The sequence below is a fragment of the Procambarus clarkii genome, chromosome 59 (assembly GCF_040958095.1).
Source record: "Procambarus clarkii isolate CNS0578487 chromosome 59, FALCON_Pclarkii_2.0, whole genome shotgun sequence".
Classification (NCBI taxonomy): Eukaryota; Metazoa; Arthropoda; class Malacostraca; order Decapoda; family Cambaridae; genus Procambarus; species Procambarus clarkii.
Genome location: NC_091208.1, coordinates 29705368 through 29726848, shown reverse-complemented (window position 1 = coordinate 29726848; position 21481 = coordinate 29705368).

Below are 21481 nucleotides of genomic sequence, written 5' to 3'. Positions count from 1 at the left end.
CCCTGGTGACACACCCTGGTGACACACCCAGGTGACCCTCCCTGGTGACACACCCAGGTGACCCTCCCTGGTGACACAACCTGGTGACACACCCTGGTGACACACCCTGGTGACACACCCAGGTGACCCTCCCTGGTGACACAACCTGGTGACACAACCTGGTGACCCTCCCTGGTGACACACCCTGGTGACCCACCCTGGTGACACACCCAGGTGACCCTCCCTGGTGACACAACCTGGTGACACTCCCTGGTGACACACCCTGGTGACACACCCTGGCGACACACCCTGGTGACACTCTCTGGTGACACACCCTGGTGACCCTCCCTGGTGACACACCCTGGTGACCCACCCTGGTGACACACCCAGGTGACCCTCCCTGGCGACACAATCTGGTGACACACCCTGGTGACACACCCTGGTGACACACCCTGGCGACACAATCTGGTGACACACCCTGGTGACACACCCTGGTGACACACCCTGGTGACACAACCTGGTGACATCTGCCAGCTGGAGTAGTGTGGCAGAGTGTTAACGTTGCCATGGTGACCAACCTCCCTGAGCTGCTTCCTCATTATCAGTATTCATCAGATGAGTCCCTCCGCCTCTCCCACCATCCTCGGCACTATATCATGTGATGAGCCGCAGGTTGGGGACACTATACTTACACTATATAACAGTCATATATAACCCTCCACCAAACGACAAAACACCCAGGCAAGAGTATAACAGAAACAACATGGTAGTTAAAACTGTAATTGCGATGGCAGCCGCTGCTGCCAGTAGGAATAGATCCCACCTGCTCATCATGGGAGACTTCAATCACGGAAGGATAGACTGGGAGAACAAGGAACCGCATGGAGGCGAGGGTACATGGAGGGCAAAACTATTGGAGGTGGCGACAAGAAATTTCTTAAGCCAGCATGTCAGGGAAACCACAAGGATGAGAGGAAATGACGAACCAGCGAGACTCGACCTTTTCTTCATTCTGAACGACTCCGACATAAGGGAAATCGGTTTCGAGGCCCCAGTAGGAATGAGCGATCACAGTGTACTGGTGTTTGAGTATCTGGTCGACGAAGGGTTAGTGTACTCAGGGAAGGGACTTGAAAACAAAATGCTGGCATTCCGAAAAGGAAACTATGATGAGATAAGGAAATTCCTAACAGATAAAACATGGGAAACAGAGCTCAGGGAAAAGTCGGCCTAAGACATGATGGACTACATCACGCAGAAGTGTAAGGAAGCAGCAGACAAGTTTGTCCCGATTCAAAAAGAAAAAAACGAAATGCAGATGAGAAACAAATGGTTTGATCAGAGATTTTTTTTTTTATTTGCCCCGAGGGGTGAATTTATTGGGCAGCGCCACTCATCCTGTGAGTGGACACACGGCCGTAGTGACAGTATTGGGCAGCGTCACTCATCCTGTGAGTGGACACACGGCCGTAGTGACAGTATTGGGCAGCGTCACTCATCCTGTGAGTGGACACACCGCCATAGTGACAGTATTGGGCAGCGTCACTCATCCTGTGAGTTGACACACCGCCATAGTGACAGTATTGGGCAGCGCCACTCATCCTGTGAGTGGACACACCGCCATAGTGACAGTATTGGGCAGCGCCACTCATCCTGTGAGTGGACACACCGCCATAGTGACAGTATTGGTCAGCGCCACTCATCCTGTGAATGGACACACCGCCATAGTGACAGTATTGGGCAGCGCCACTCATCCTGTGAATGGACACACCGCCATAGTGACAGTATTGGGCAACGCCACTCATCCTGTGAATGGACACACCGCCATAGTGACAGTATTGGGCAGCGCCACTCATCCTGTGAGTGGACACACCGCCATAGCAGCATGTACAACACTCCCCAATAGGAAGAAAACCCGCTGGGTTGTTCATCCTGTCACTTGTACCCAGACACAGCTGGGACTTGCTTAACAGTCTCAAGTGAATAGCTTTTCAAACAAGAAGATTACCAACTGTTAACCCTTAAAATCTTACGTTATCTTGCGGGTGCAAAATGGGGGAATCTTTTAAGAACAGTATCTATATTTGACAAACTGTGTTTTCCTAACTCAATGTGGGGATTATTATTCTACACATATTTCTGATATCTCTCAGGTGTTCACATTCACCTAGATAGTGGTCAAGGCGGTGTCCGTCACTCTCACCACAGATTCTACAACTCCGCTGCTCAACTGTTGTTTCCATTCCATATCTCCATGGATATTTGTATCCAAGACGGATTCTCGCTATTACTGATTCTCTCCCTCGTCCTCCTCCTCTTCGTCCATAATGACTGGGATTGCCAGCTGCAACCATGTTGTACCATCGTACAGATTCACTGGTTTGTGCTTCTATCCTCCTTTCCTCAGTTACCTTGTCACGGTGATGTTGCCTGACAATACCTCTAATTTGTAGTAGAGTCTTGGGTATGAAGTATTCAATATGGTCTCCTTCAGCGCCTTCAACAGCCAGCACATCTGCTCGTTCATTCCCACATATTCCAACATGGGAGGGGATCCCCCAACATGGGAGGGGATCCCCCAACATGGGAGGGGGATCCCCAACATGGGAGGGGATCCCCCAACATGGGAGGGGATCCCCAACATGGGAGGGGATCCACAGAAACTTGATGACTCTTCCCTGATTGGTTAGTACCCTCACAGCTCTCCTAATCTCAACAACTATTGCAAGATGTTCTGCCCGATTTTTACTTAGGCTTTGAAGCCCTTCTTTTGAATCAATGCAGATCACTGCGTCATTAGTGTTTCGTTCAAGGAATCTTAACGCCATAATATTGGCAGTTAACTCTGCTTGCGTTGAAGAGGCATAATTCTCAATATGTGCTTTTTCTTCATTTCTGCGTAGAAAGGCATTATTCCTAATTGCCGTGTATGCTGCACCAGCCCTGCCATTGACAGGATTAGATGACCCGTCAGTGTAGATTTGATCTAGTTCATCTCCGGCTTCTTTATAAATTTCCTCGAGATACTTGTGCCTCATTTCTTGTGGTATCATGTTGGATTTTTTCGTTGCCATTTCATTGATGACGATCTTGCATGAGTCATCCTCCCAGGGAGGTAACCTCTCTACAGGCAAGAGCTCACGAGCTTGCTCAGGCAGGTGAAGCTCTACGAGGTATCTTGAGGTTATCTTGAGATGATATCGGGGCTTTAGTGTCCCCGCGGCCCGGTCCTCGACCAGGCCTCCACCCCCAGGAAGCAGCCCATGACAGCTGACTAACACCCAGGTACCTATTTTACTGCTAGGTAATAGGGGCATAGGGTGAAAGAAACTCTGCCCATTGTTTCTCTCCGGCGCCCGGGATCGAACCCGGGACCGCAGGATCACAAGTCCAGTGTGCTGTCCGCTCGACCGACCGGCTCCCTGGTAGCAGACTAATCTGTGATGTAATTTTTTGCTTCTCCTGTTTCCTCCGTCCCGTCCCAAATCATAATCTTGACCCCTTCCAAGTGCTATAGTTGTAGTGGCTTGGCGCTTTCCCACCTGATAGTTCCCTCCCTTCCTGTCCTGTAACACAGAACTCAGTGTTTTCTTGGCAATATGATATAATAGGGATCTCTGGTTATCCTAATTGCAAGCTTAGCATTCAGTTCCTTAATTCTGCTTTTAACACTGGGGAGGGACAACTCTCGTACAGGCGATGAGTCACAATAACGTGGCTGAAGTATGTTGACCAGACCACACACTAGAAATTGAAGGGACGACGACGTTTCGGTCCGTCCTGGACCATTCTCAAGTCGATTGTGATGAGGACAGGTAGGGACAGGCATTAAATAGGCAAGAGAGAGCTGAGGAGGAAAGTCAGGTGTAGGGGATCTGGTCTGTGTGGTCTGGTCAACACAACTCTCGTAGATTAGACATTTTGGCAGTTCTTGGAACTCCAAGAATGATTGTCATGGCTTCATTTTGTATGCTTTCGAGCCTTTTCATATCGCTTTGGGAGTAGGTACATTAAACTGGTACGGTATGGTCTATAACGGAGCGCACATTGGCTGTGTAAATCATTTTAAGCAATAGAGGCCTCATGCCTATTCCAGGTCATAGCTTTCAGTGCCCTGAGTCGACTTTTGAGTTGGTTCATATTAGTTGGTTGAGGTCCTCTTTCTTCCCCTTGTGAGAACCGACAGTGACGCCAAGGTACTGATAGTGGTCAACCCACTCAAGTGTTACACCATTAATTTGTAGTTCTTCATTTTCTCCTCCCTAGTGATGAGAGTATGTTTTTGTCTTGTTTGTGGAGAGAGTGAAACCGAGCTCAATACATTTCCTTCCAAGGAGTTCAATGGACTGTTTAATTTTTCCCAAGGTGGGAGCTTGTATTAGGACATCGTCTGCATATCCCACTTGTTGTGTTCCTTCCGGAAAATCAATATTTGCAATGGCGTTCATAAGTATGTTGAATAGTGTAGGGCTTAAGACTCCGCCTTGGGGAGTCCCGAGTTCCATATTTATTGTTCTTGAGACTGTTCCGTTGAGGAAGACCTTGGCTTTCCTCCCTGTGAGGTAGTCTTCAATCCGTTTCATGAGTCTCCTCTTGACACCCATGCATGCAAGCTCGTCCATGTTACGGCCCTCTTGGGTCGCAACTGGGTTCTTTCTCTGATGTTGTTAGAGGTAGGGTATCCGGCCCCAAGTTAGTAGTGGCTTTCAAGGGGTGTGTTCCATAACGCAAGTAAATTAAAGGGGAAGGGATACAAACATATTAAACTTAAATATATATTGCCACCACCAATAAATAAATATATAAACAGTCACTTGCTGGGGCTATCACTACACTTATGTACACGTCTTGTCTTCTTCTGAAGACACAGGATGCTCTGCTTAACAGTGCTCAATACGAGTAGCCCTGGTTCTCGTCTTGTGGCCTCTCGACGAATCCTTAGATTCTCTTAGCGAGTCTACCCCGGCCACAGGCCAGCCAAATCACAGTCCCACTGGGTGCACCGTTGTGGAGGCCGTCAACCACAAATCCAGCCTGTAGCTGGCAGGTTCCATTCAGCAACGCTGCGTAGGCCACTCCACGACCGATACTAGGGTTGCGAGCCCTAGGCAGGAGCCTCGTGTGATTCCACAGATCACTCTCCTCACCACAACACCCCAGTGGCTAGTCTTCTCCACCAGTCAGCCCCGGGTACGACAATTCCAGGTTCTGCCACGTCACAGGCAGGCCAATACAACAGTGTTCATCCGGGGGGTGACTCACAGCTTCAGCAGCAAATGCGTAGAGGTTCTACGGCTGCCTTGGGTAGACTGATCCACCGTCCGATTCAGCAGTCCCAGGTCGACTCTGTAATCAGACACGTCATTAGTACTGATGACACTCTAGGGCACCTCACTCACAGGCTTAGACACAAACGTCCACCTATCCGCTCCATAGATGGCGTTGCTGTCTAAGCGTCACCTCACCAGAGGTCAGCAGCGGCTATGTCACGAGCTGATTAGGACGGGAAACCAGCCCCTGTGGCCGGTATATCCTGTCCTCACTAGATGGTGCTGTCTATTTGGAGGGGGTTTCGGGAGCTCACCCACAGATGGCGTGGTCGTCACAGCTCCGTGCTCAGACGCTGGACTCGGGTCCGTAACAGTCCAGGATCGCAATCCCCTGTGCTTTGTCGAAGGCTCCTTTGATGTCAACAAATACAGAGAATCGTAGCTGTGTCATTAGCCAAGTAATTAACTATACAATTTGTTGTGCTCCGTCCATTAACAAATCCATTGACCCCCTGCCTTAGCCTGCCTATTTTATTTTTAGCCTGCAACAGTCGGTTTAGGATGATCCTTTCAAGCATCTTGCAAGTGCATGACACGAGACTGATAGGTCTGTAATTGCCAGGATCATTGGGCTTCGGTATGGGAACAATTATTGCATGTTTCCATTGTGTGGGCAACACTCCACTTAGGAATGACTTGTTAAACAGGTGGAGTAGTGGATTCCCAGACACTTCACACAGTGCATTGAGTATGTCGTAGGTGACGCCATCTTCACCAAGTGCTGTACTTTTACTCTTTTTCATAGACTCCTTTACTTCCTGGGCTGTGATTGGTTCCCCATACTCGTCATCACTAGACAGTGTTCTTGTTATCCTAATCTTTCTGTCATCATGTCGCAGGAGCTGTTCTCTGCTTGCGTCTACAGGGCGGGAGGAGGAGGATGCTGCATCACTCCACTTGTGAATTAGTTCCTCAGCCTTACCCTGGAGGTCTTTGTGAGCCGCAGGCCGGGCTCTGCCACCCTTAGCTATCTGTATCTTTGCCCACACTTGTCTTGCAGATGTTTCCCGTCCAATAGAGCTGGTGAACTCAAGCCATTGTCTTTCCCGCTCTTTAATCTTCTCTTCCCTGGCTACTTGACACACAGTTTTAAACAGCTCTTGGTTGCTGTCAGTGGGATGTCTCCGGTACTCTCTACTCATGCTCTTAACATTCGCGTTAAACATCTTTATGTAATCATTCTCATACCATTTTATTTTCTTCCTCTGAGGGTTACTTCGCCCAGGCGTACGGCGCGGAACTCTGAGACAGCTCTCAATTTGGTGATTAAGGTCATCAACAAATGTGTCAACGTCTTCTGGGATTTGGTATTCCGTGAACCAGTCACTCATCCTGTTTATGAAGTGCGGCCTCATATCTGGTCCGAGTGATAACCTTTTTCTTTTATTTGTCTCTTTCCTTCTCTTGCTCATGTCGACGGTGGTAATCAGTGCCCAATGGTCACTACATAAACTGTGCACAATGTGTGTACTGGCATCCGTGTCCTGTGCATTCAGCAGGAGAGCATAGTCTAGTCTTCCTCCTCTGAGGTGAGTTGGCTGTTCATCACCCAGGGGCCAGATTCACGAAAGCACTTACGCAAACACCTTCGAACCTGTACATCTTTTCTCAATTTTTGGCGGCTTTGTTTACAATTATTAAACAGTTAATGAGCTCCGAAGCACCAGGAGGCTGTTTATAACAATAACAACAGTTGAATGGCAAGTTTTCATGTTTGTAAACTGTTTAATAAATGTAACCAAAGCCGTCAAAGATTGAAGAAAGATGTACACGTTCGTAAGTGCTTGCGTAAGTTCTTTCGTGAATCTGGCCCCAGGACTCTAAGGTGTTCACTCTCCCTGACAGAGAGTGACAGTTTCCGTCCATTGACATTGGGCTGATGACAGTTGGCACCAAAGTGTGGGTGCCTGGCATTCAGATCACCGACCACCACGGTTGGTTTTTGGTTAGTAAATTCAGGCAGTGTGTCAAGGTCAAGTTAACTCTGTGGCACATATAGGTAGATTATATGTAGGACATTATTGTTTAAGTAAAGGGTTACTCCCAGTGATTCATAATCATCCCCCATGTACTAGAATGTAAGAACTCTTGTATATATAACTAAAAAATGTGGAGGACATCAATAATGTGTGCGGGAATGTTGTTATTTATATAAGTGATGAGGCCCCGTTATCTTTTCCCACAGCGTGCAGGGATAACTTGTGATAACCGCTGAACCTTGGGTTGATGTTATCACCCACTAGTGTCTCCTGTAGCACTATGACGTCACTTTGGTGTTCACGGACGTACTGTATGATGCCATTAATTCTATTAATTCTATAATTCTATCTGCCTCCCCCCCCCACTGTCAACCACCTGCCTCCCCCACCACTGTCAACCACCTGCCTCCCCCACCACTGTCAACCACCTGCCCCCCCCCACCGCTGTCAACCACCTGCCTCCCTCCACCACTGTCAACCACCAGCCTCCCCCCCTCCACTGTCAACCACCTGCCTCCCCCACCACTGTCAACCACCTGCTTTCCCCCACCGCTGTCAACCACCTGCCCCCCCCCCACTGTCAACCACCTGCCTTCCCCCTCCACTGTCAACCACCAGCCTCCCCCCCCACTGTCAACCACCTGCCTCCCCCCTCCACTGTCAACCACCAGCCTCCCCCACCACTGTCAACCACCTGCCTCCCCCCACCGCTGTCAACCACCTGCCTCCCCCACCACTGTCAACCACCTGCCTCCCCCACCACTGTCAACCACCAGCCTCCCTCCACCACTGTCAACCACCAGCCTCCCCCCTCCACTGTCAACCACCTGCCTCCCCCCACCGCTGTCAACCACCTGCCTCCCCCACCGCTGTCAACCACCTGCCCCCCCCCACCACTGTCAACCACCTGCCTCCCCCACCGCTGTCAACCACCTGCCCCCCCCCACCACTGTCAACCACCTGCCTCCCCCCCCCCCACTGTCAACCACCCACACTGCCACTGGCCCACCAGCTGACCCCCATCCTGACCACTCAGGAGGTCGTCACTCCGGTGTGTGTCAAAGCAATATTACACCTCATGATACAAGCTCACTCAGTAGTCCACAAAATATTACACAAGCAAATGGAACTTGAGAAAGCCTTAATCAGAGATGTAAGGCAGCAAGACAACAAGGTACAAGGGCCTGGAGACACTATAGAAATAACAGGACACTTGAGAGCAGAGAGAGATATCAGAATGCCAGGAATAAATATGTAAGGATGAGAAGAGAGGCAGAAAGACAATACGAAAATAACATCGCAAGCAAGGCAAAGATTCAACCTAAATTGTTGCATAGCCACATTAGGAGAAAAAAACAGTGAAGGAACAGGTAATCAAATTAAGGATAGGGGTAGAAGAATTCACTACAAACGACAAGGAAGTGGTGTGTGAGGAACTGAATAAGAAATTCCAGGAGGTCTTCACCTTAGAGCAAGGAGAAGTTCCAGAGATAAGAGAAGGAATAGTTAACCAGGAACCACTGGAAGAGTTTGGGATTACCAGTGGGGATGTAAGGAAGCTTTTGCTAGAGTTGGATGTGACAAAGGCTATAGTCCCGGATGATTTCTCACCATGGATACTAAAGGAAGGAGCAGAAGCACTGTGCCTGCCACTCTCCATAGTGTATAACAAATCACTGGCAACAGGTGGACTGCCAAAAATTTGAAAGACGGCCAATGTAGCCCCGATATACAAGAAAGGGGATAGACAGGAGGCACTGAACTACAGGCCAGTGTCCCTAACCTGCATACCATGCAAGCTGATGGAGAAGATTGAGTGGAAAAAAAGCTAGTGGAACATCTGGAGCGAAGGAACTTTGTAACACAGCATCAACATGGGTTCAGGGATGGCAAGTCTTGCCTCACAGGGTTAATTTAATTCTATGACCAGGCAACAAAAATCAGGCAAGAAAGAGAAGGGTGGACAGACCGCATATTTTTGGAACACCATAATGCCTTTCACACAGTACCACGCAAGAGGCTAGTGAGATGTAGGCTGGAGTGAAAGGGAAGGTACTTCATTGGATAAAGGAGTACCTAAGTAACAGACGACAGCTGTTATTTCGGGGCTCGATTCCCGACACCGGCCTAAAAACGGGCAGAGTTTCTTTCACTCTGATGCACCTGTTACCTATCAGTAAATAGGTACCTGGAAATTAGACAGCTGTTACGGGCTGTTTCCTGTGTGTGTGTGTGTGTGTGTGTGTGTGTGTGTGTGTGTGTGTGTGTGTGTGTGTGTGTGTGTGTGTGTGTGAAAAATAAATTGGTTAGTAGTTAGCAACAGTTGATTGACAGTTGAGAGGCGGGCCGAAAGAGCAGAACCCAACTCCCGCAGGCACAACGAGCACACGCACACACACACACACACACACACACACACACACACACACACACACACACACACACACACACACACACACAACCAGCCATTAGCCAGACTAACAGCTTTATGTCTGGTAAATTACCTCACCCAACCTCCGGACTGCGCGTCAGGAGGTGGTGACTGTTCTCTGGTGGCCACTAACCTCACAACCCTTACAGCACCTACACAATCCGATATCATTACTGCTTTAAAATTGCAGAGGGAAATATAAATATATATATATAATGTCGTACCTAGTAGCCAGAACGCACTTCTCGGCCTACTATGCAAGGCCCGATTTGCCTAATAAGCCAAGTTTTCCTGAATTAACATATTTTTTCTAATTTTTTTCTTATGAAATGATAAAGCTACCCATTTCATTATGTATGAGGTCAATTTTTATTAATTGGAGTTAAAATTTACGTAGATATATGACCGAACCTAACCAACCCTACCTAACCTAACCTATCTTTATAGGTTAGGTTAGGTTAGGTAGTCGAAAAAGTTAGGTTAGGTAGTCGAAAAACAATTAATTCATGAAAACTTGGCTTATTAGGCAAATCGGGCCTTGCCTAGTAGGCCGAGAAGTGCGTTCTGGCTACTAGGTACGACATTTTGGTAGCAGTCTTCCTTGTAAACATATGTTGTTGAATATGACCGAAAAGGTAAGATTAATAATTCTAACACAAATCTTCTCAATCTTTCTTATGTTTCTCTTCACTGTCGATGGTAATTGAAAAATCAATTCTTCAAAATTCATTTTTATTTCTAGTCTGACGCGACGCCTGAACGCATTTCGTAATAACTTTTCAAAGACTTTAATTTACGCACACACAACTGTAACCTGTAAACACACATCCATACTTATACTCGCATTTGGGTGAGGTGATTGACATTTACCCAAGACAAAATACGAACCAATGGGTGTAAAAACATAAGAATGGAAGTAACTGCCAAGGGCCTATTGGCCCATACTTCCTCTTGATGCTTCTATATTGGTGCGGAGTCTTGAAGTGGGTGGAATATAGTTGTGCATTAATTGGCTGTTGATTGCTGGTGTTGACTTCTTGATGTGTAGTGCCTCGCAGATGTCGACATGAGGCGGCTCGACATCTGCGAGGCACTACACATCAAAAAGTCAACACCTGCAATCAACAGCCAAGTTTGCTCATTTGTCAGAAAATTCTTACCAAATTGATTGGGAGGTTTCTTCAATAACGAATTGTAAAAGCATTTTAAATCGGACCATAATTGAATCTGCTTTAATACAGATTATAAAAGAAAGTAATTTGAACATTAGCAGTGGTTTATATAACTTAAGATCCATTTTGGATAAATCAATTATAGAGCGATTTGAGTAGGATCATTGAAGCCCATTTGTCTCATTAATTCATTGTTAATATTTACTATCTTATGTTATTATTATCCATGTGTGGACCTATTGACGCACCTCTTATGTAATGGGCCCATAAACCACTAGTGGGTATAAATAGGAGCTGCCTCGTATGGGCCAATGGGCCTTCTGCCTAATGATTTTTTATGATTTGTTTGGAATAATAGAGCCATCCGTTGCACGTAAATGCAACACACGCTATACTAAATATGTTATGATTCTATTTCATTGTTTCCAATTGCACTGATAAATTGAATTTCCATAGATTCCTATTTATTTTCATTTTCATTTAATTATTTTTCTGTGACATTGTGTTGGAATTGAGCTGTGTTGTTTACCATACCGTTCATTTCGTGAGTATAGTTTATTTTTTCATTGTTTTTCATCTCGTTTTTTTAACTGTTCTTATTTTTCAGTGATGTGAACATCAGATCATTTGATGTTCCCATTACTTATGGATGTATTTCCTTATCACTTGAGAATGAGTTAAGGCAGGTCACGTTTGTTAAGAAGGTTGGGGCATGGGAGAGTGACTGTGACAGGCAAGAGTCAACACCAACAGCTTAAGGCAGGTCACGTTTGTTAAGAAGGTTGGGGCATGGGAGAGTGACTGTGACAGGCAAGAGTCAACACCAACAGCTTAAGGCAGGTCACGTTTGTTAAGAAGGTTGGGGCATGGGAGAGTGACTGTGACAGGCAAGAGTCAACACCAACAGCTTAAGGCAGGTCACGTTTGTTAAGAAGGTTGGGGCATGGGAGAGTGACTGTGACAGGCAAGAGTCAACACCAACAGCTTAAGGCAGGTCACGTTTGTTAAGAAGGTTGGGGCATGGGAGAGTGACTGTGACAGGCAAGAGTCAACACCAACAGCTTAAGGCAGGTCACGTTTGTTAAGAAGGTTGGGGCATGGGAGTGTGACTGTGACAGGCAAGAGTCAACACCAACAGCTTAAGGCAGGTCACGTTTGTTAAGAAGGTTGGGGCATGGGAGAGTGACTGTGACAGGCAAGAGTCAACACCAACAGCTTAAGGCAGGTCACGTTTGTTAAGAAGGTTGGGGCATGGGAGAGTGACTGTGACAGGCAAGAGTCAACACCAACAGCTTAAGGCAGGTCACGTTTGTTAAGAAGGTTGGGACATGGGAGAGTGACTGTGACAGGCAAGAGTCAACACCAACAGCTTAAGGCAGGTCACGTTTGTTAAGAAGGTTGGGGCATGGGAGAGTGACTGTGACAGGCAAGAGTCAACACCAACAAAGCCAGGACTAAGGTTCATGTTGGGAAGGTTGTGTATCAGAGCCCAGTCAACAAGACGGCGTCTGTGAAGAGTAGAGGCAGCAAAGATTATTGTAGAACAAGACCAATCAATAGCATGATTAGAGTCCCTAACATGACAGAAGACCAATCACTAGCATGATTAGAGTCCCTAACATGACAGAAGACCAATCACTAGCATGATTAGAGTCCCTAACATGACAGAAGACCAATCACTAGCATGATTAGAGTCCCTAACATGACAGAAGACCAATCACTAGCATGATTAGAGTCCCTAACATTACAGAAGACCAATCACTAGCATGATTAGAGTCCCTAACATTACAGAAGACCAATCACTAGCATGATTAGAGTCCCTAACATTACAGAAGACCAATCACTAGGATGATTAGAGTCCCTAACATGAGAGAAGAGAGCATTGTCTGTGTCTGTTAAGAAGTCTTACAGCTGTAATCATACTGCTGTAATTATACTAATGTTATTGTTACCATGGGAGGGGGGGGTTAGAATGATAGTACAGTAATCAGGCCTTTGTGAAGAACTGAAGTACAACTTAAGAAGCGGAAGGTAGTCTGAGGAAGATAGCAGACACACTAACAATATGGTGGACTGAGGAAGATAGCAGAAACACTAACAATATGGTGGGCTGAGGAAGATAGCAGACACACTAACAATATGGTGGACTGAGGAAGATAGCAGACACACTAACAATATGGTGGGCTGAGGAAGATAGCAGACACACTAACAATATGGTGGGCTGAGGAAGATAGCAGACACACTAACAATATGGTGGGCTGAGGAAGATAGCAGACACACTAACAATATGATGGGCTGAGGAAGATAGCAGACACACTAACAATATGGTGGGCTGAGGAAGATAGCAGACACACTAACAATATGGTGGGCTGAGGAAGATAGCAGACTAACAATATGGTGGGCTGAGGAAGATAGCAGAAACACTAACAATATGGTGGGCTGAGGAAGATAGCAGACACACTAACAATATGGTGGGCTGAGGAAGATAGCAGACACACTAACAATATGGTGGACTGAGGAAGATAGCAGACACACTAACAATATGGTGGGCTGAGGAAGATAGCAGACACACTAACAATATGGTGGGCTGAGGAAGATAGCAGACACACTAACAATATGGTGGGCTGAGGAAGATAGCAGACACACTAACAATATGATGGGCTGAGGAAGATAGCAGACACACTAACAATATGGTGGGCTGAGGAAGATAGCAGACACACTAACAATATGGTGGGCTGAGGAAGATAGCAGACTAACAATATGGTGGGCTGAGGAAGATAGCAGAAACACTAACAATATGGTGGGCTGAGGAAGATAGCAGACACACTAACAATATGGTGGACTGAGGAAGATAGCAGACACACTAACAATATGGTGGACTGAGGAAGATAGCAGACACACTAACAATATGGTGGGCTGAGGAAGATAGCAGACACACTAACAATATGGTGGACTGAGGAAGATAGCAGACACACTAACAATATGGTGGACTGAGGAAGATAGCAGACATACTAACAATATGATGGGCTGAGGAAGATAGCAGACACACTAACAATATGGTGGGCTGAGGAAGATAGCAGACTAACAATATGGTGGGCTGAGGAAGATAGCAGAAACACTAACAATATGGTGGGCTGAGGAAGATAGCAGACACACTAACAATATGGTGGGCTGAGGAAGATAGCAGACACACTAACAATATGGTGGACTGAGGAAGATAGCAGACATACTAACAATATGATGGGCTGAGGAAGATAGCAGACACACTAACAATATGGTGGGCTGAGGAAGATAGCAGACACACTAACAATATGGTGGGCTGAGGAAGATAGCAGACTAACAATATGGTGGGCTGAGGAAGATAGCAGAAACACTAACAATATGGTGGGCTGAGGAAGATAGCAGACACACTATCAATATGGTGGACTGAGGAAGATAGCAGACACACTATCAATATGGTGGACTGAGGAAGATAGCAGACTAACATTATGGTCAACAGACTGAGGAAGATAACAGACAGATTAACATTAAGGTCAACAGACTGAGGAAGATAACAGACAGACACAATATTGTGAACAGACTGACGAAGACAGAACTATGTTGCCCCAGACCTGGCTTACCACTATGCTGCTCCTTGTCAGGGGTACCATAAGAGCTGTTTTCACTCAACACTAAACGTCTCAAACGATAACAATATCAGATGAAGAGAGTCTCAAAGGAACTTCGCAGAACATGTTTTTTTATCAAGTGTTAAATTAGGTTATGAAGATAAAAGCCTCGAGTATGAGGATTTAGATGGTCATAGCTGAAGCCGTTGACACTAAACACGTCTAATGTCTCGGACGGGAACATATTTTCAATCCAGGTTTAGATGAATATATTGTTAAATGTTCCTTGGAAATAATCAATATTATAGGAGAGATGCTGAAATGAGGGAGGAACCCACCAACACACACACCCTGACCCACCAACACACACACACTGGCCCACCAACACACACACACTGACCCACCAACACACACCCTGACCCACCAACACATACACCCTGACCCACCAACACATACACCCTGACCCACCAACACACACACTGACCCACCAACACACACACACTGACCCACCAACACACACACCCTGACCCACCAACACACACACCCTGACCCACCAACACACACACCCTGACCCACCAACACACACACCCTGACCCACCAACACACACACACTGACCCACCAACACACACACTGACCCACCAACACACACCCTGACCCACCAACACATACACCCTGACCCACCAACACACACACTGACCCACCAACACACACACACTGACCCACCAACACACACACACTGACCCACCAACACACACACCCTGACCCACCAACACACACACCCTGACCCACCAACACACACACCCTGACCCACCAACACACACACCCTGACCCACCAACATACACCCTGACCCACCAACACACACCCCTGACCCACCAACACACACACTGACCCACCAATACACACCCCTGACCCACCAACACACACACCCTGACCCACCAACACACACACTGACCCACCAATACACACACTGACCCACCAACACACACACTGACCCACCAACACACACCCCTGACCCACCAACACACACCCCTGACCCACCAACACACACACTGACCCACCAATACACACCCTGACCCACCAACACACACCCCTGACCCACCAACACACACACTGACCCACCAACACACACCCCTGACCCACCAACACACACCCCTGACCCACCAACACACACACACTGACCCACCAACACACACACTGACCCACCAACACACACACCTTGACCCACCAACACACACACCTTGACCCACCAACACACACACCCTGACCCACCAACACACACACACTGACCCACCAACACACACCCTGACCCACCAACACACACACCCTGACCCACCAACACACACACACTGACCCACCAACACACACACCCTGACCCACCAACACACACACCTTGACCCACCAACACACACACCTTGACCCACCAACACACACACCCTGACCCACCAACACACACACACTGACCCACCAACACACACCCTGACCCACCAACACACACACCCTGACCCACCAACACACACACCCTGACCCACCAACACACACACACTGACCCACCAACACACACACCCTGACCCACCAACACACACACCCTGACCCACCAACACACACACACTGACCCACCAACACACACACCCTGACCCACCAACACACACACCCTGACCCACCAACACACACACCCTGACCCACCAACACACACCCTGACCCACCAACACACACCCTGACCCACCAACACGCACCCTGACCCACCAACACACACCCTGACCCACCAACACACACACCCTGACCCACCAACACACACACCCTGACCCACCAACACACACACCCTGACCCACCAACACACACACCCTGACCCACCAACACACACACCCTGACCCACCAACACACACCCTGACCCACCAACACACACCCCTGACCCACCAACACACACCCTGACCCACCAACACACACCCCTGACCCACCAACACACACCCCTGACCCACCAACACACACACTGACCCACCAACACACACCCTGACCCACCAACACACACCCCTGACCCACCAACACACACCCCTGACCCACCAACACACACACACTGACCCACCAATACACACCCTGACCCACCAACACACACCCTGACCCACCAACACACACCCTGACCCACCAACACACACCCTGACCCACCAACACACACCCTGACCCACCAACACACACACCCTGACCCACCAACACACACACCCTGACCCACCAACACACACACCCTGACCCACCAACACACACACCCTGACCCACCAACACACACACCCTGACCCACCAACACACACACCCTGACCCACCAACACACACCCTGACCCACCAACACACACCCTGACCCACCAACACACACCCCTGACCCACCAACACACACCCTGACCTACCAACACACACCCTGACCCACCAACACACACCCCTGACCCACCAACACACACCCCTGACCCACCAACACACACACTGACCCACCAACACACACCCTGACCCACCAACACACACCCCTGACCCACCAACACACACCTCTGACCCACCAACACACACACTGACCCACCAATACACACCCTGACCCACCAACACACACCCCTGACCCACCAACACACACACTGACCCACCAATACACACCCCTGACCCACCAACACACACCCCTGACCCACCAACACACACACTGACCCACCAATACACACACTGACCCACCAACAAACACACTGACCCACCAACACACACCCCTGACCCACCAACACACACCCCTAACCCACCAACACACACACTGACCCACCAACACACACCCTTGACCCACCAACACACACCCCTGACCCACCAACACACACCCCTGACCCACCAACACACACCCTGACCCACCAACACACACCCCTGACCCACCAACACACACCCCTAACCCACCAACACACACCCTGACCCACCAACACACACCCTGACCCACCAACACACACACTGACCCACCAACACACACACCCTGACCCACCAACACACACACCCTGACCCACCAACACACACCCTGACCCACCAACACACACCCTGACCCACCAACACACACACCCTGACCCACCAACACACACACCCTGACCCACCAACACACACACCCTGACCCACCAACACACACACCCTGACCCACCAACACACACACCCTGACCCACCAACACACACACCCTGACCCACCAACACACACACCCTGACCCACCAACACACACACCCTGACCCACCAACACACACACCCTGACCCACCAACACACACACCCTGACCCACCAACACACACACCCTGACCCACCAACATACACCCTGACCCACCAACACACACCCCTGACCCACCAACACACACACTGACCCACCAATACACACCCCTGACCCACCAACACACACACCCTGACCCACCAACACACACACTGACCCACCAATACACACACTGACCCACCAACACACACACTGACCCACCAACACACACCCCTGACCCACCAACACACACCCCTGACCCACCAACACACACACTGACCCACCAATACACACCCTGACCCACCAACACACACCCCTGACCCACCAACACACACACTGACCCAAAAATACACACCCCTGACCCACCAACACACACCCCTGACCCACCAACACACACACTGACCCACCAACACACACACTGACCCACCAACACACACCCCTGACCCACCAACACACACCCCTGACCCACCAACACACACACTGACCCACCAACACACACACTGACCCACCAACACACACACCTTGACCCACCAACACACACACCTTGACCCACCAACACACACACCCTGACCCACCAACACACACACACTGACCCACCAACACACACCCTGACCCACCAACACACACACCCTGACCCACCAACACACACACCCTGACCCACCAACACACACACCCTGACCCACCAACACACACACCCTGACCCACCAACACACACACACTGACCCACCAACACACACACTGACCCACTGTTACGAACCCGGATCCAGCGTCCGTGCCTGGAGCAGTGACAAACACGCCATCTGTGGGTCAGCTCCCGAAACCCCCGCCAAACGAACGACGACACCTAGTGAGGGCAGCGTGTACTGGCCTCGAGGACCAGTTTCCAGTCTGGTTCAGCGCTCAACACCGCCGCTCCTGACCTCTGGTGAGGTGGTGCTCCGACGACAGCGCCATCTATAGAGTGGATATGTCGGGCGTTTGTATCTGAGCCTGTGAGTGTGGTGTATTAGTGTCCCGGTTATTAATGACGTGTCTGCTTACAGAGCCGACCTGGGACCACTGTGTTGAAGGTGGAGTCAGTCTACCCGAGGCAGCTAGTCTCCATACTGTGAAGTTTGCTGCAGCTGTTGTGACGTCGTCCCCCCGGAAGAACACTGTGGTGTGTTAAGCCTGCCAGTGGAGTGGCAGTGGAAGGATTTACCCGGGACCGACGGTTGGAGACGATAATCCACTGGGGTATTGAGGACAGGAGGGTGATTGGTGATATCACACGAGACTCCTGTCTAGGGCGTACCCCTTTTATCGTTCGTGGAGTGGCCGTACCAGCCTTGGTGGCTCAGTACCTGCCAGCAGACCTGCTGGACGTGTGGTTGACGGCCTCCACGACGGTGCCCCCAGTGGACCTGTGTTGTGGCTGACCTGTGGCCAGGGTAGACTCGGCGTTCTCACAGGACACGTCTTGAGGCCACAAAGAAAGCACCGCGGACTCAGCACCTAGCTTCGAGGATCCATAGTCTCCAGCAGAAGACTACAGTGTTGATCCCCTTTGTAAAGTGTTAATACCCCTCCCCCTTGTGTACGTTTTACTTTTATATATTTAAATGGTGAAGGTTATATTATATTATATTAAGTTCTTACCTTTCTTTCCCTACTCCCTTTTAAGTTACTTGCGTCACGGATCTCATCCCTTGATAGCCACTACTGGCTTGGGAACGGATACCTATATCATCCTCTAACAACATCAGAGTGAGAACCCCGTTGCGTCCCGAGAGGGCCGTAACATAATTGGCATCCCCAGCGGGATCCGTCCCCTTGTTAAGTATGTTTGACAGGGGTGGTGAAGTGGCGTAATCCCTGTAAATAATTCCCCCTGTGTGTGACGATTGCGACGTTATACGTCCTGTGCGGCGCTCAGTGACTAAGCGCGATATTGAGCAGTGCGGTGCTCGCTGTGATTAAGCGATTAAGTGCAATATTGACTAGTGCGGTGCTCAGTGATTTAGTGTAATATTGTAGAGCGAAGTGTTCGCTTGGACTCAGTGCAATATTGTAGAGCGAAGTGTTCGCTTGGACTCGGTGCAATATTGGGTAGTGTGGTGCCCGAAGTGATTACGTGCAATATTGGCAAGTGCAGTGTTTGGTGCGATAAAGTGCAATATTGGCGTAGAACAGTGCTCGGCGTTTTAAGTGCTAACGTGTAAACGGTGTGATAAGTGCTAAGTGTTCCATCTGTGACAATGGCAGACAAAGCTACCATCGATGATCTGGACGATGTTCAGGCTTTTCTGAACAGAGTGGACTGTATTGCCAGATTAAAGTATCTGAGCAAACCGGAACTTGTACTAGTGAGCGCCTACCTGGAGATCAAGATCCGTGCCAGTGATTCCCGTGTGGAGATCTTGTCCAAGGTTCACCGGCACCTGAAGGCAGAAGAGAAACAGGAAGGAGAGACTCCTAGTACAAGGGAAGGTGAGGAAATAGCTTCCACAGAAAAGGAAGATAAGGGCAGTGACATTGACAGTGATGCAGGCGAGCTTAATATCAGCTTCCTAACAGTCAAGATGCGTGCCCTTGAGATCAATCGTGAGATAGAGTGGAAGAAGTTAGAAGTAGAACGAGAATTAAAAGATAAAGAAATGGAGATGAAAGAAAAGGAATTGGCGATGAGGCGTTTAGAATTAGAACGAGAAAGAGAGAGAGAAGAACGAGAAAGAGAGAGAGAAGAACGAGAAAGAGAAGAGAGACGAGAGAGAGAAGAACGAGAAAGAGAGAGAGAAGAACGAGAAAGAGAGAGAGAAGAAAGACAGAGACAACATGAACTAGAAGTATTACGATTAGGCGCTGGACAGAGACAAACTGGAGTAAGCGGTTTCGATCCGGTAAGGAATATCAAAATGGTCCCCAAATTCAACGAGAGAGAAGTTTCGAAGTTCTTCGCAGCCTTCGAGAAAGTCGCTGCCTCTTTGGAGTGGCCAAGGGAGAATTGGGCCATCATGATACAGTCAGTCTTGACTGGGAAGGCCCAAATCGCCTACTCTACGTTATCCCTTGACGACTCCGGCGATTACGATATGGTGAAGAAAGTGGTGCTCATGGCGTACCAATTGGTACCTGAGGCATATAGGCAAAAGTTCCGAAACCTGAAGAAGACCTCAGAGCACACTTTCACCGAATTCGCCACCATCAAGGAGCGACTTTTTCAAGAATGGTGTGCCTCTCGGAAGGTGGAGACCAGGGAAGACCTCGAACAGCTGATTCTGCTCGAGGACTTCAAGGATTGTTTGTCTGTAGACCTGAAGACGTACTTAGAGGAACAGCAGGTAGAGACCTTGAGTGCAGCAGCCACCATGGCTGAAGAGTACATCCTGACTCATAGGCCGTCTGCTAAGTACGTCCCAAGGAATTACCAGCGCCGGTTCGACAGACCTCATGATGAAGAAGAAAGACCCGTCCCACAAAGTGCTAAGAAGACGCCCCCAAGTAGCCCCCGAAGAACAAGTCCTAGTAGTCCGAAACACCTTAGTCCAAGGAGGAATATGGTGTGCTGGACTTGTGGGCAGAAAGGGCACATAGCTGCTAGGTGCCGAGGCAGAAGAGGTGGCAGCGCACGAAGGGAGGTGATGTTGATGAGCTGTGTTGCATCACCAGTAGGAAACCAGTCTACGACGACGCGGGAAGGACCAAGTTTGTTGGCCCCTCACACTTCAACCGGGTATGTAACGAGTGATCATACTGGTAGATCAAT